General features: G+C 34.8%; 1 protein-coding gene across 12 annotated transcripts in view; it reads left to right on the forward strand.

Moving 5' to 3' along the window:
- Window positions 1–13,270, forward strand: part of LOC149086538 (S1 RNA-binding domain-containing protein 1) — a 542,948-nt gene that overhangs the window by 207,326 nt on the left and 322,352 nt on the right. The window lies entirely within an intron of this gene.

Consider the following 13,270-nt stretch of genomic DNA (forward strand, 5'->3'; position numbering starts at 1 on the left):
TCTCGGTCATTTTCTCACATTTCGGAGGGGGGGACCAGACTCCCAAGTCCCCCCCCCCCTGGCTACGCCCTTGACTGCGGAGCCTTTCCTTGAGTGCACATGGAGCCCCAAGGACTCCACGGAACACCGATTGAGAACTGCTGGTTTCTAAGGAAATGAATGCACGCACAATTGTACCACTGTCAAGACTTGTAAGCATATTATCCCATATCTGCCGGCATAGGCGTACGCTGAATTTTTTCGAGGGGGTTCAGATTTTTTTACGTTTTTTCCTGCAAAATAACACTATAATCTTGGCTCCCCTTTGAGTACGCCAATGTCTGCCGGTATCAGTCATAAACAAGAAGACAAATTTTCCTTAAAAAAACTTTGAAGGCATTCATTTATTCGAGTGAAATGTGTGTCTGCATCACCCCATCAATGCAGAATTTCATTTATTGTAAAATACTTTTACCCTGAGATAATGGAAGGACGCCTGCGTGCAGGGCCGCAACTAGATACTTTGTCACGCGGGACAAACCGGAATTTTGGCACCCCTTGCATGAAGAGGAAGCAGTTAAAGAATGAATTCGGTGCCCCTCCTGGTTCAGCGCCCAGGGCACCAGATCCACCTGCTTCCCCCTAGTTGCGCTCCTGCCTGCGTGGACAGAATCGTTAAGAAAAGTTGGTGTGGGCTCCAAAAATACCCATCGTAGGTGCCTGAAGCTGTAGAAATAACCACTGGATAAGTAGAGCAAGAGGTATAGGATGAAGAAAGAAATATTTTTAATTTTTTTTTAATTTTTTTTTTAATACAAAAATTGCCATTCGACCAATTGAATTTATTTGTCTTAAAAACGTGGCAATTTTTGTATAAATTAAAACCAGGCAAAGTTTCTCATTTTTTGTGATAATTTTCATTTTTTGTTAGGTTTTTGTTTATTGCAAAACACTCTGGGTGCTCAAGCAGCAGCAGCACCCCCCGGGTTCTGACGCCACACCAAAACGTATGCATCTGGATACCCTCCATCCCTTAGGCAAAACAGGGAAAAGGGGCACAAGCAGAAATGTGAGAAAATGGGGGGGGGGGGGGAACTACAGTAAAATGTTTACTTTATCGGCGCCTAAAGGCTCTATCAATTGTGATGGCAGCAGGGACTCCAGCAAGATTCAAGAGTCGTAGAGAGGAAAAACAGGCAGTTTTTTCTTTAATATTTTTTTTCGTGTTCGATATTTACGGAAAAAAAATCAGAAATCTATATAGGAGGTTTTTATTCCTAAATCAATTCTGTGGGTGCTCTGCCCCGTCCTACAAGAGAGTGTGGGTGCTCAAGCACCCGCAGCACCCCCGGCTCCAACGCCACTGGACACAGTTCTATTTTGAGAAGTGGGCCCTTTCTTTATCCTGCGGCACACTTGAATTCAAATGAAATAGAAAATTTATTTTTTTATAATTCAGTCACAAATTTTTTTTAAAAACTATTTAATATAATTGGTCACAAAAATAAATTAAAATTCAAAAACTCAGCCATTCTGCTGTTAATTTAATTTAACGTTAAATCCGAGTAAATACAGTTTACAATGTCTGCTTTTGCTAGGTTGAATTTTGGGCAGGCATATGGTTTAAATATCTTCTTGTAAGATTTATTATTTGTAATAGATTTCTGTATTCCATAGTATCAAATGAAATACTGAAATTATTGCTTTCCACAAATATAATAACATATGATAACGAGAACAGAAGTATTTCTATGCCTTTTTTTGTGCAATTCTTGAAAATTCTTCCATTAAGTGATAACAGAAATTCTGCAGGCTTCAGACTTCTTTTAGAAATTAATCTGATAATTTCCATCAAAAGTTTTTATGACACAACTACGATTCTCACGTAGCACACTAGTTGAAAAACTCTGATGCATAAATAAAGTTCTAGTTAAGTTCAGAATACAGTTTATCAAGACTACTACACAAAACACTTACGTGTTCTGAATATAAAAAAAAAACTTTACTGTTGCAAAAGGTAAAAGTAACAATAGTGAGCCAGTTCACAATATTTAATCAATTATTTTTAATATTTGAAGTTATTATTTGTATAAGAATTTCTTTTTATTATAATTCAAACTCATCTGTTATTGTTACTAGATCAAATTTTTACTGCTAAGAATTATATAAATAAAATAATATTTACATTCCATGTACCAGTAAGGGGCCACTTAGGTATTGAGTGAAAACAATGAAATATAAGTAATAGGCTTGACAAAACTATAAAAAAGAAACATCACTGAAAAATATAAGTGGAATAGGTCTCTGCTGTAATAATTTAAAATGAAAATTTGACTTCCTTGCATTCTTTTTCACAGGTGATTTTTTTTTTATCCAATGAATAAACAAGGTACTGCTCTTCAAATTTGAACTGTGAAAATAATGCAATATCTAGACATATTATGTAAACACATAATTTTGTACATGAACAAAACACCTACTATTTCCTGTCAATCTCAAACCTTAAGCAATTATTTTTCTTTCATTTCTTGAAACATGCATATAATTATATGTATTTTTGAGAGAGCATTTCTTTTTATATTTAAAAGTGACACAAAGACATGAAACTACTTTAATTTTTATTTTGAATTGTTTTATTTATCTTATTTTCTTTTCAAATTCTTGCTTGTTCTGTTTTCTAAGCTTCATTGTTTATTTTATATTTAAGCATTTGTGAAGTTGCTTCTGCAGGAATTTAGTCTCATTCTTTTGTTGTCTTAATATCTGCGTATGTGGATAGAAAAGAATTCTCTTGAAAGATATAGCATGTTTGAAGGCAAAAATGTATTTAAGATTGTTCACAGAGGAGGGTGTACCACTCTAGCAAGATTGGTAGGCCTGATTCCAATGTCACATCATACAATTTGAATAATGGGGAAATGATTGACCCTAGAATAGGCCACCCTTTCAACTTCATTGTGGAATTTGTTTAATATCTTTAAAGCACAATCAATTTTGTATTTAGAATATGATGGTATGAGATTATTACTCTTTAGTGCAAAATGAAATGTCTTGCTTTGACTGATTATTGGCATCCTTTTCCCACCTGGTTTTTTTTTTTCAAAACCAGCTTGGACACCAAACGGCAACTGAAAGAACATAGCTTGGTATATGGTGAAAAAGCTACAGAGTTTTCTCACAACTTTTGAAATATATTTTTTAAAACTTGAAAAAGGAAGCCTATTATTTGTATACTTACCTCACACTATATACGTACAGGATCCTAGAAATTCAGGCCATTTGAACACACCACTAATAATTTTAAATGCATTTTATATGACCTGTTCAAATAAAACTGGTTCCAGTTTTCTGGGGATTAAATGAAGAGAGCAAAGATAAGGCAAGCACGAATAGAATTATTAGACATGATTTAATATTGCTCCATCTACAAGTTCTTAAAGAGATATTTTCAAATATTGATACATTTTTTTAATATAGCTGCAGGTAAGACGACTTTTTATTGCAGATGAAATAGGATGCTTCATGCCAGCAAAAAATTTCAGCAATCTTATGTTTCAGACAAAACCTATAAAACATTGAAAATACATTTCTTTTAATTTATTGAACATTGAGAATATTTTGCTAGTAGCCTACATTAAAGAAATATACTTTTATGAGTATGATTCACAGGTGCAACTTTTCACTGGCTCAAGGTCCCCTCCCAACAATATTTCACGAAATCATAATTTTAAATAGGTATATATTGAAATGTGGAGCTGGTGTCCCACCAATATCTTTGATAACTTTATGCCTATGGTGTGAAAAATGCACATTCCCTAACATATAAATAATATACCAATACACTTGCACTGGATGTTGGAAATGTTTTGCATCAACGGATGTTAATTTTTTTTTTTTTTTTAATAATTTTAAAAGATCCTCACGTATTCCCAAGGGATCAGCATGATCCGTCCAGGGAATTCGTTAGTGTTAGTAAACATCCATGCCCGAACCGGCATTCAAACCCAGACCTGCACAGTGAGAAGCTAGTTCCCTAACCACTCGACTGCCAGGCAGCTCATTGTTTTGATCTTCATGTTTTCTGGATTGATTTTGACTTTCTAAACAGTGACCGAAATTCACTGGATGATTCTTAGCCAAACTAATTCAGTTTTATAGAATGAAAATAAGACAAAATGTTGTAAAAAAAATTACAAACTATGTATGTACTATGTGTGCACATACAAGAATATACTTATATCTTGCTTTAAATCTTGATCTCGTGTAGAGGTCAAGATTTGAAGCAATGTTTTGTTCATTTGATAAACTAATTTTCAGTTTGTACTTATGAATTGTCTATAATAAAAAAATATTTAATAATTAATTTTCACTTTAAATTTTTCAAAACTGTTTTTTGAAATGAAAATTAACGCAGAAGCTCCACTAATTTTTGCTCAAGTCTCCACAATCACATTTTTAAAAACGTAAACGCAGTTGCAGCACGAAAAACTAACTTAAAAAGAGCACATTTATACTGTACTTATGAATATTCTTTCAGTTGTATCCTGAAATTTGAGTAGGTTCCTTATTTATACTATAGCAGGGAAGCTTATAGAAGTTACACATAAAATTCAATCTTTTTTATTTGTGACCTAATAGAATGAGTTTTAAGTTTTAACCAATATTCAAATGTTGTACTTATTTTATTCGGAAGAGTTGATCAACTTTGCCCAAGAATATTAAGACGACACCAATGAATAAGGCAAATACACTAAAAGTACAAATTTCTGTATTTTTCATGCCTTATTCTTGGTGGTCTGGTTGTTGGTGTCTTCTTAATACTTATTTTATTGTAAATTATATAAATTGTCTGTAATTGTACACATAAACTACAAACAAATGCACCACTTTGAAAACATTTTGTGTGGAATTCAATTTTTTTTTTTTTTGTTACCTGTGTATGGAGACCTATGCTTGGACTTTCCATGTCAAGGTTTTATGAAATAACTGTTAAAACATAGATTATTTCAATGTAACAAGGCCATATATATGATATGAGGGATATTTCAACTCAGCAATATTTCCTTCATGACAACCCTGTATAGCAATCAGCTGTACAATCACAATCAGAGGTTAATCTTTCAATGCATAAACTTCATATATACTATACATCCAAATTATATTATGACTTATACAATATTACCACCATTATTGTAGGAATTGTCTAAATAATAAACTCCAAAAATAATAAGGATAACCACTAAATAACAACTCCAAAAGCTTGAGTTTAATGCAAGCAACAACAGAAACTGAAGACTATGGGAGCTCTACACAGAGCCCTTACCCACTGGAGGAAATTGAAGAAGTAAGCAGAATTCTCAGTATTCCTAAGGCAGGAAATAAAACACAGACTTCTCTGGTTTTAAATATCCAAAGTTTAAGAACTGAAATATGGATAGAAAAAGAAGAAAAATTTAATTTTGAAATCGCAAATTATAAAGGCATAAGTGAATATTATTCATATGTTAATTGTATTACATACAATAGATCAGGTAGTGTAATGATGTATATAAATAATGATATTGTATCAAACAAAAAAGAAAAGGGAGTCAACTTAATTATGGCTGAAGAACTACATATGAATTTTCCAGAATATAACTTGGATGTTTTGCTCTTGTATCGATCTCATTCATATACTAGTTCTCAATTCAATGAAGAACTGGAATTATGTTTAAAAAATGTGAACACAAATTTATTGATTGTTGGTGATATTAACATTGATTTGTTCAATAGAAATAGCATAACGTCACAGTATCTTGATGTGTTAGCAACAAATGGATTAATCCCTCTACATGAAAAAATTACTAGACAAACAGACATAACACAAACATGTATTGATCATGTTTTTTATAGAAATAAACAAAACTGTGCTCATGAACTTAATGTTTTTAAACCCAAATTACAGATCATTATCCTGTATTGGGATACATAGACTTTCTGCAGAAAAAAATTAGTAGTATAAATGAGGAAAGTAAATATATAAAAATCATAAATTATGAAAAATTTGAAACTTTTATCTCGAAACTGAATCTCAAAAATGTCATTGAAGATGATAATGCTCATAATAAATATAAGTGATTTATGGATATTTTAATGTTGAATTCAAATTTATGGACCAGAACAGTAAAACAAAAGCCTAAAAAAGATAAGAAAAACTGGATAAATGAAGATATATTAAAAAGAATAAATTATAAAGAAAAACTCTACAAAAAATACAAAAAGAATCCTCAAATGGTCTCATAAAAATTGGAATACAAGGAATATGATATAAATTTGAAAAAAACATATAAGAAAATTAAACAAGAGTATATTAAAAACAACTTTAAAGAAATTGGAAAAGATAAACGCAGGCAATGGCAATACAGAAATGAAAATATTTTAAACATAAATATTGGACATAACATACTTCCAAACTTTCAAGATCCAATGGATTTGGCCATTAAATTCAATAATGACTTTATTACAAGGAATTTAAATACTAATGAACAAAATAATTTTTGTACTCATTGTTTCGAACAAAATAATGCTACTAGCAATTCAATCAATTCCATGTTTTATACTGATATAAACTGAAGAGCCAAAAAAACTGGTACAGGCATGCGTATGCAAATAAAGAGATATGGAACCAATCAGAGTACGGCGCTGTGGTCGGCAACGCCCATATAATACAACAAGTGTCTGACATAGTTGTTAGATCGGTTACTGCTGCTACAATGGCAGGTTACCGAGATTTAAGTGAGTTTGAACGTTGTGTTATATTCGGCACATGAGAGATGGGACATAGCATCTCCGAGGTAGCGATGAAATTTGGATTTTCAAGTACGACCATTTCACGAGTGTACTCGAATTAAAACTTTTATTTAAAATAATAAAATATCATAAAAGGTGAAATTCCAATTTAATGGTATTCAAAGAAAGAGAAAAATACTTATCGTTATGCACGATTTATTGGTGGAAGAGTGAGAGACAACAGCAGAGTAGTATCACTATATAGGCAATTATTTTCATTGTATCGAAGTTTCACTGTCATGTTTAACTCCTAGAAAAATTTCAAATAGGTACATGTGGTATAAAAATTTCAAATTATACATTTGCTTATTAATATTTCACATACATATTTTGAACAATTTTAATCATAGCCCCTTGCATATAGAGTGGGAAGAGGAGCTGACAAAGAATGTAATCACTGTTCACTTACATTAAAAATATACTCACAGAACCACATAAAAAATCCTGCACTGAGCGATTATGGGTCCGGCTTAGTATATCAGAGGCCATGATCTATATATAGTTAATGGGCTAATAAATATTTTCAACATCACCAAGTAGGCATGCCCCCCTCTTAGGGGCTCCTAGACAAGAATCTTTGGTAAGGTACCCCCCAGTGGTGTATTCACAAAGAGGCTAAGAGCAGGCATTTAGCCTTGCTCAGGGCGAAAATTTAAAAGGGGCTGAAAATTTAAGCAATGACTGGTCAAGTAGTCAACTGAGAGAAGGGTGGCTGAACTACAAATCCACACTTCTGCCAAGTGATCATGGAACTAAGTGACTCCACAGCAAAAAGAGCGTGCAAGCCCATGAGTGACAATAATAGTGTGCAAGCTTACGAGTAACATATATGTGAGTATGGCATAGCTGCCAAGTCTCCAGAATTTTTTGGGAATCTCCCGAATTTTAGCTTCATCTCCCAACCTCCCGAAAAGTTCTTAAATCTCCCGAATTTTTACAAAAATTGTAAAAATACCTAATTGTCCCTAAAAATTTCCTACTTCATTGAAAAAATCCCTAATTGTCCCTAAAAATTTTCTACTTCATTGAAAAAAATCCCTAAGAATTTTCTTGGGAGGGAAAAAGCTTTTGCTTTTATTCTTTTTCCCTTTTGAAATGACGTCACGCGTAGTAAGTGGAGAGTAGTGGGAATTTCTTTTTATGAAAGTTTTGCAGTGTGAACCCTCCAATGGCAACAAGAAAAGTTATTTGTCTTATCATGCAGGGAAATAGCTTAGCAGCCAATAGTCCTGGATAATAATTGAACGTTATAGTGACGCGCATATGGGCAAAACTACCTCTTTGTTGTTGAAGTCACGTACATGCAGTAACGAAACATGGATACTGATAAGCCGAAAAGTATTTAATTAATTTTAAAGATACTTATTCCGATGAATTTCCTTTCATCAACCGTTCCAAAAAAGGGACGACTTTTGCTTTTTGTACAGTTTGTGTTACAGATATCAACATCGGTCATGGTGGAAAGAATGACATCATCGTCCATGTGAAATCAAAAAAACATCAAGCAAGTGCCAAGAAAAGTCAGTGTTCTTTAAAAATTGACTCTTTTTTTCCTTCATCTTCCGATGATTTTGAGGTCATTCGCGCAGAATGTTTGTTCACATCATTTTTGATTGAACACAATTTGCCGGTCAGCTGCGCCGATCACGTAGGACCATTACTGAAGAAAATGTTTCCGGATTCCGAAACTGCAAAAAAGTATGGATGTGCTCGCACAAAAGCAACAGCTATAATTCACATGATTTCTGAAGAAGAACAATCTTCATTAATTGCAGTTTTACGTCAGAAACCGTTTGCTATTGCTACCGATGGTAGTAACAAAGATGACAAACTATATCCCGTTGTTGTGACGTATTTCGATGATAAAACTTTGCAAATTCAAAGTGATTTATTGTGTGCTCCTGTTTTGAACGGTGATGCAACAGGGAGAAACATTGACAATCTTGTTGTTGACAGTTTGGTGTCCAGGGGAATTCCAATAAAAAATTGTATTGCCCTAGGTTGTGACAATGCAAATGTGATGATTGGGCGTCGCAAAGGTGTTGCATCAGTTTTAACTGATCATCACAGTGAAATTTTTGTAATAGGTTGTGTGAGCCATCTCACTGATCTGGCTGCTGGACGAGGAATGGCCTCTTTGCCCATAAATGTAGATGAAATTTTAGTTGATGTTTATTACTATTTAAAACGGAGTGCAAAGAGAGTGAGCAAATTTGAGCAGTTCCAGGAACTTCATGGAACAGAAATGAGAAAAATCCTCAAACATGTCGAAACCAGGTGGTTATCCATGGGTCGATGTTTGAATAGATTGATTGAACAGTGGGACCCACTGTTGAGTTTTTTTACTGAAGATATTTCAAATACTGGCAGGAAAAGAACAACAGACACAAACTTAAATTCTTATAGAATTCCAAAAGTTCGAAAATTATCAGAAACAACCGAGATCACAAATACAGGTTTGAATTTCAATAAAATTCCTGAAGTTTCCAAAACAGCCTCGAGTAAAAATTTCAAGGGGATGGAGCAAACGTGTCTTTGGATTTCTTTTATCAGATCTGAATAAGGCATTCTGTTTGTTCTTGAAAAATATCATACCTGTATTGGAAAGGTTTTGCTCTATTTCACAGTCACAGTATCCTTTGATACATGTTTTACGACAAATGATTATAGATCTTTTTAAGGAGCTGCTCTCGAAATTTGTGAAAGCAAATGTTGTAAAGGAAAATAAATCTCCACTGCTTGTGGATTACCATAATCCTGAAAACCAAAAAAAAGATCTTGAGATTGTCATTGGCAGTCTAACTTCAAACTTGGTTTCGTCTTTGCCAGATAGAGATAGAGCATTTTTCTTTTTGAATGTAAGAAAATATTTTGTTCCTATGGATTACATTCATCACACTTTCCCTCTTAATTCAGACGTTTTGGTCAATGCTGAAGTAGCAAATCCAGCAACTATTTCATATTCTGACTTCAAACGTCAAGTATTTTGTTGAAAAGTTTCCTGTCATTTCATTTAAGAAAGAAGATGAAACTATGGAAAAGGTCTTGGATAATTTAGAGTCACTGTTCTGTGAATTGCAGATGGAAGATTTGGCTGACTTGTTAAATAACAAAAAAAGAGTTGATATTCAATGGACGCGGATTGGTAACATCACAAATGCAATAGGGGAAAAAAAATATGAAAGACTATCCAAAGTGATGCTGTCCATACTTGTAATTCCTCATTCCAATGCTGAATGTGAGAGAATTTTCAGTCAAGTTAGAAAAATAAAAACTGACTTTAGATCATCTCTTTCTAATGAGAACCTGGAAAGCTTACTTGTAGCTAAACATTGTCAGAAAACTAAGTGCTTTCAAAAAGATTTCACTAATGAATTTCTGAAGAAAGCTAAGTCTGCTCCACATGCACAACTTCACTTTTAAGTCAAACCTTTGCATTGTATTTTTATTTTCCTGTAAATTTTTTCGATCCAAGTATTTTTTATAAAAAATTTTCTTGTTAAAAGTCCTTTGACTTTTTTTTTTTAAAAAGAAAGCATTCCCACTTTTGAGTAATAAATTTACATTAAAGTACTTTTTCTGAAGAGGCTGTATTTAGTTTAACCACGTGTTTTAAAATAAATTTTTGATATTCCTTCTGTAAATGCTGCTTTAGATCGCCATTGAAATTTTGGCATCCACTTTCATTTGTTTTTTATGTAGGAATTTTGTTCCCAAGGGTTTAACTTACATGTGGGGAAAATCCCTATTTTATTTGACTTCAATTTTTGAGTAGGGATTTTATTCCCTACAGTTTAACTTTTATAGGTGGAAAATCCCTATCTTATTTGAAAAATCCCTATTGTATTTATTTAGGGGTGGTTTTAGTAGAAAATACGGGTTCGCGCGAAAATCTCCCTAATTTTGATTTTCAAAAGTTGGCAGCTATGGTATGGGAATGACCTGGAGAGAGCAAGAAATCAGGTGAGTGTATGACAAAATGATCAGGTGAGTGTGTGACAAAATGATCAGGGTTGTAGCGATTTAAATCAACTGATTTTTTTTTTAAATCACTGATTTAAATCAATTTTTTTCATATATGAAAAATTATCTGTTGTAATTGAGTAAAATTATTTATGCAGCTCTAAAGTGATTCAAATTTTTATTGAATTATTTTAAAAATATCAATTAATTTAAATATTATATTTTCAAATATTTTTATAATATAATATATAAACTGAAGAGCCAAAAAAACTGGTACAGGCATGCGTATGCAAATAAAGAGATATGGAACCAATCAGAGTATGGCGCTGTCGTCGGCAACGCCTATATAACACAACAAGTGTCTGGCATAGTTGTTAGATCGGTTACTGCTGCTACAATGGCAGGCTATCGAGATTTAAGTGAGTTTGAATGTGGTGTTATAGTCGGCGCAAGAGAGATGGGACATAGCATCTCTGAGGTAGCAAAATTTGGATTTTCACATACGACCATTTCACGAGTGTACCGTGAATATCGGGAATCTGGTAAAAAATTACATCTAAGACATCGCTGCGGCCGGAAAAAGATCATGCATGAACGGGGCCAACGACGACTGACGAGAATCATTAAACGTGACAGACGTGCAACCCTTCCGCAAATTGCTGCAGATTTCAATGCTGGGCCAACAACAAGTGTCAGCGTGCGAACCATTCAACGAAACATCATCGATATGGGCTTTCGGAGCCGAAGGCCCACTCGTGTACCCTTGATGACTGCACGACACAAAGCTTTACGCCTCGCCTGGGCCGACAACACAGACATTGGACTGTTGAGGACTGGAAACACATTGCCTGGTCTGACGAGTCTCGGTTCCAATTGCTTCGAGCTGATGGGCGTGTACGGGTATGGAGACAACCTCATGAATCCTATATGTCAACAGGGGAATGTTCAAGCTGGTGGAGGCTCTGTGATGGTATGGGGCATGTGCAGTTGTCGTAATATGGGACCCCTGATACGTCTAGATACGACTCTGACAGGTGACAGGTACGTAAGCATCCTGTCTGATCATTTGCACCCATTCATGTCCATTGTGCATTCCGACGGACTTGGACAATTTCAGCAGGACAATGCGACACCCCACACATCCAGAATTGCTACAAAGTGGCTCCAGGAACACTCTTCTGACTTTAGACACTTCCGCTGGCCACCAAAATCCCTAGACATGAACATTATTGAACATATCTGGGATGCCTTGCAACGTGCTGTTCAGAAGAGATCTCCACCCCCTCTTACTCCTACAGATTTATGGACAGCCCTGCAGGATTCATGGTGTCAATTACCTCCAGCACTACTTCAGACATTAGTCAAGTCCATGCCACGTCGTGTTGCAGCACTTCTGCGGGCTCACGGGGGCCCTACATAATATTAGGCAGGTGGCACCAGTTTTTTTGGCTCTTCAGTGTATATATATTGTAATATATCAATTATCAGAGATACCATAGTCGTACCAATTTAGCTGATAAATGGTTACCCAAGATTTACAATGATGAAGTTAGAGGATGTAAAGTTGACTTAGAAAATCAAAAATTGCATGGCGATGGATGGATGGATATACATAATGAATAAATTCTGTGTGTTATCAAACGGTGTGGTAAAGCCATCTATGTTGATACTATTGACACATCCGGCTTATCACATGCTGGAAATTATTTAGCAAATGTGGTTTTTAGTTCAGTTAAGTCAACAGAAGAAAACTTCAAATGTAACATATCAAGTTTTGTCACAAAGTTTTGTTACTGCAAGTATTCTGGGGGTGAACTATCTCTGCAGTCCTTGGTAACTACTAGTCCTAATGAACTACCGGTCGGAGGACTGCAGCTAAGGACCGCTTCAACTACTAGTAGTTAGGAGGTACTATGTACTACCAGTCCTTAAGGTCACGTGACGTGAAACAGTAGTTAGAGGGAGAGAAAATTTTTGGTTTCGAGAGCAACAGATCGCTAACCAATCGGGATGCCGTTTGAAGCCTACAACTACTACTAATTATTTAACAATCGTTTTTCCGCAGTGGGTGGTGGCAGCGATTTCATGTTTACAACTGATTGTAAACAAACTTTTTTTTCCGAGGGACTCGCCACACATTTTTGTCACCCGTGCTTTGCAATTTTTTTTACTCTAACATCGCTAGCTAGTTTAATTATTTTGTAAACGTATGAGACGTTGCATTTTTCATCTTGCGACTTTTTTTAGAATAAGATTCGGTATTTTTCTAGTCCGAGCTCATGAATCCCACTTTTGGATACTTGAAAAAGCGAGTATCTGGGACCCCAGCTGCATATAAGCGGGTCGTATACTGATGAAATCAAAATTTGAAAAAAAGAAAATTCTTACAACAAAATGCAAAATTTTAAATTAAGGTTACCGGCACTAGTTGAGCCTATGGTCGTAGTGTGCCTTTCCGGGGCAGCCTTTCCTTTTTTTTTGGGGGGGGGGGGGCTCTTCT

The sequence above is a fragment of the Pholcus phalangioides genome, unplaced genomic scaffold (genome assembly GCF_987345545.1).
Source record: "Pholcus phalangioides strain wild (caught in Gottingen) unplaced genomic scaffold, Ppha-v1.0 ptg000004l_1, whole genome shotgun sequence".
Taxonomy (NCBI): Eukaryota; Metazoa; Arthropoda; class Arachnida; order Araneae; family Pholcidae; genus Pholcus; species Pholcus phalangioides.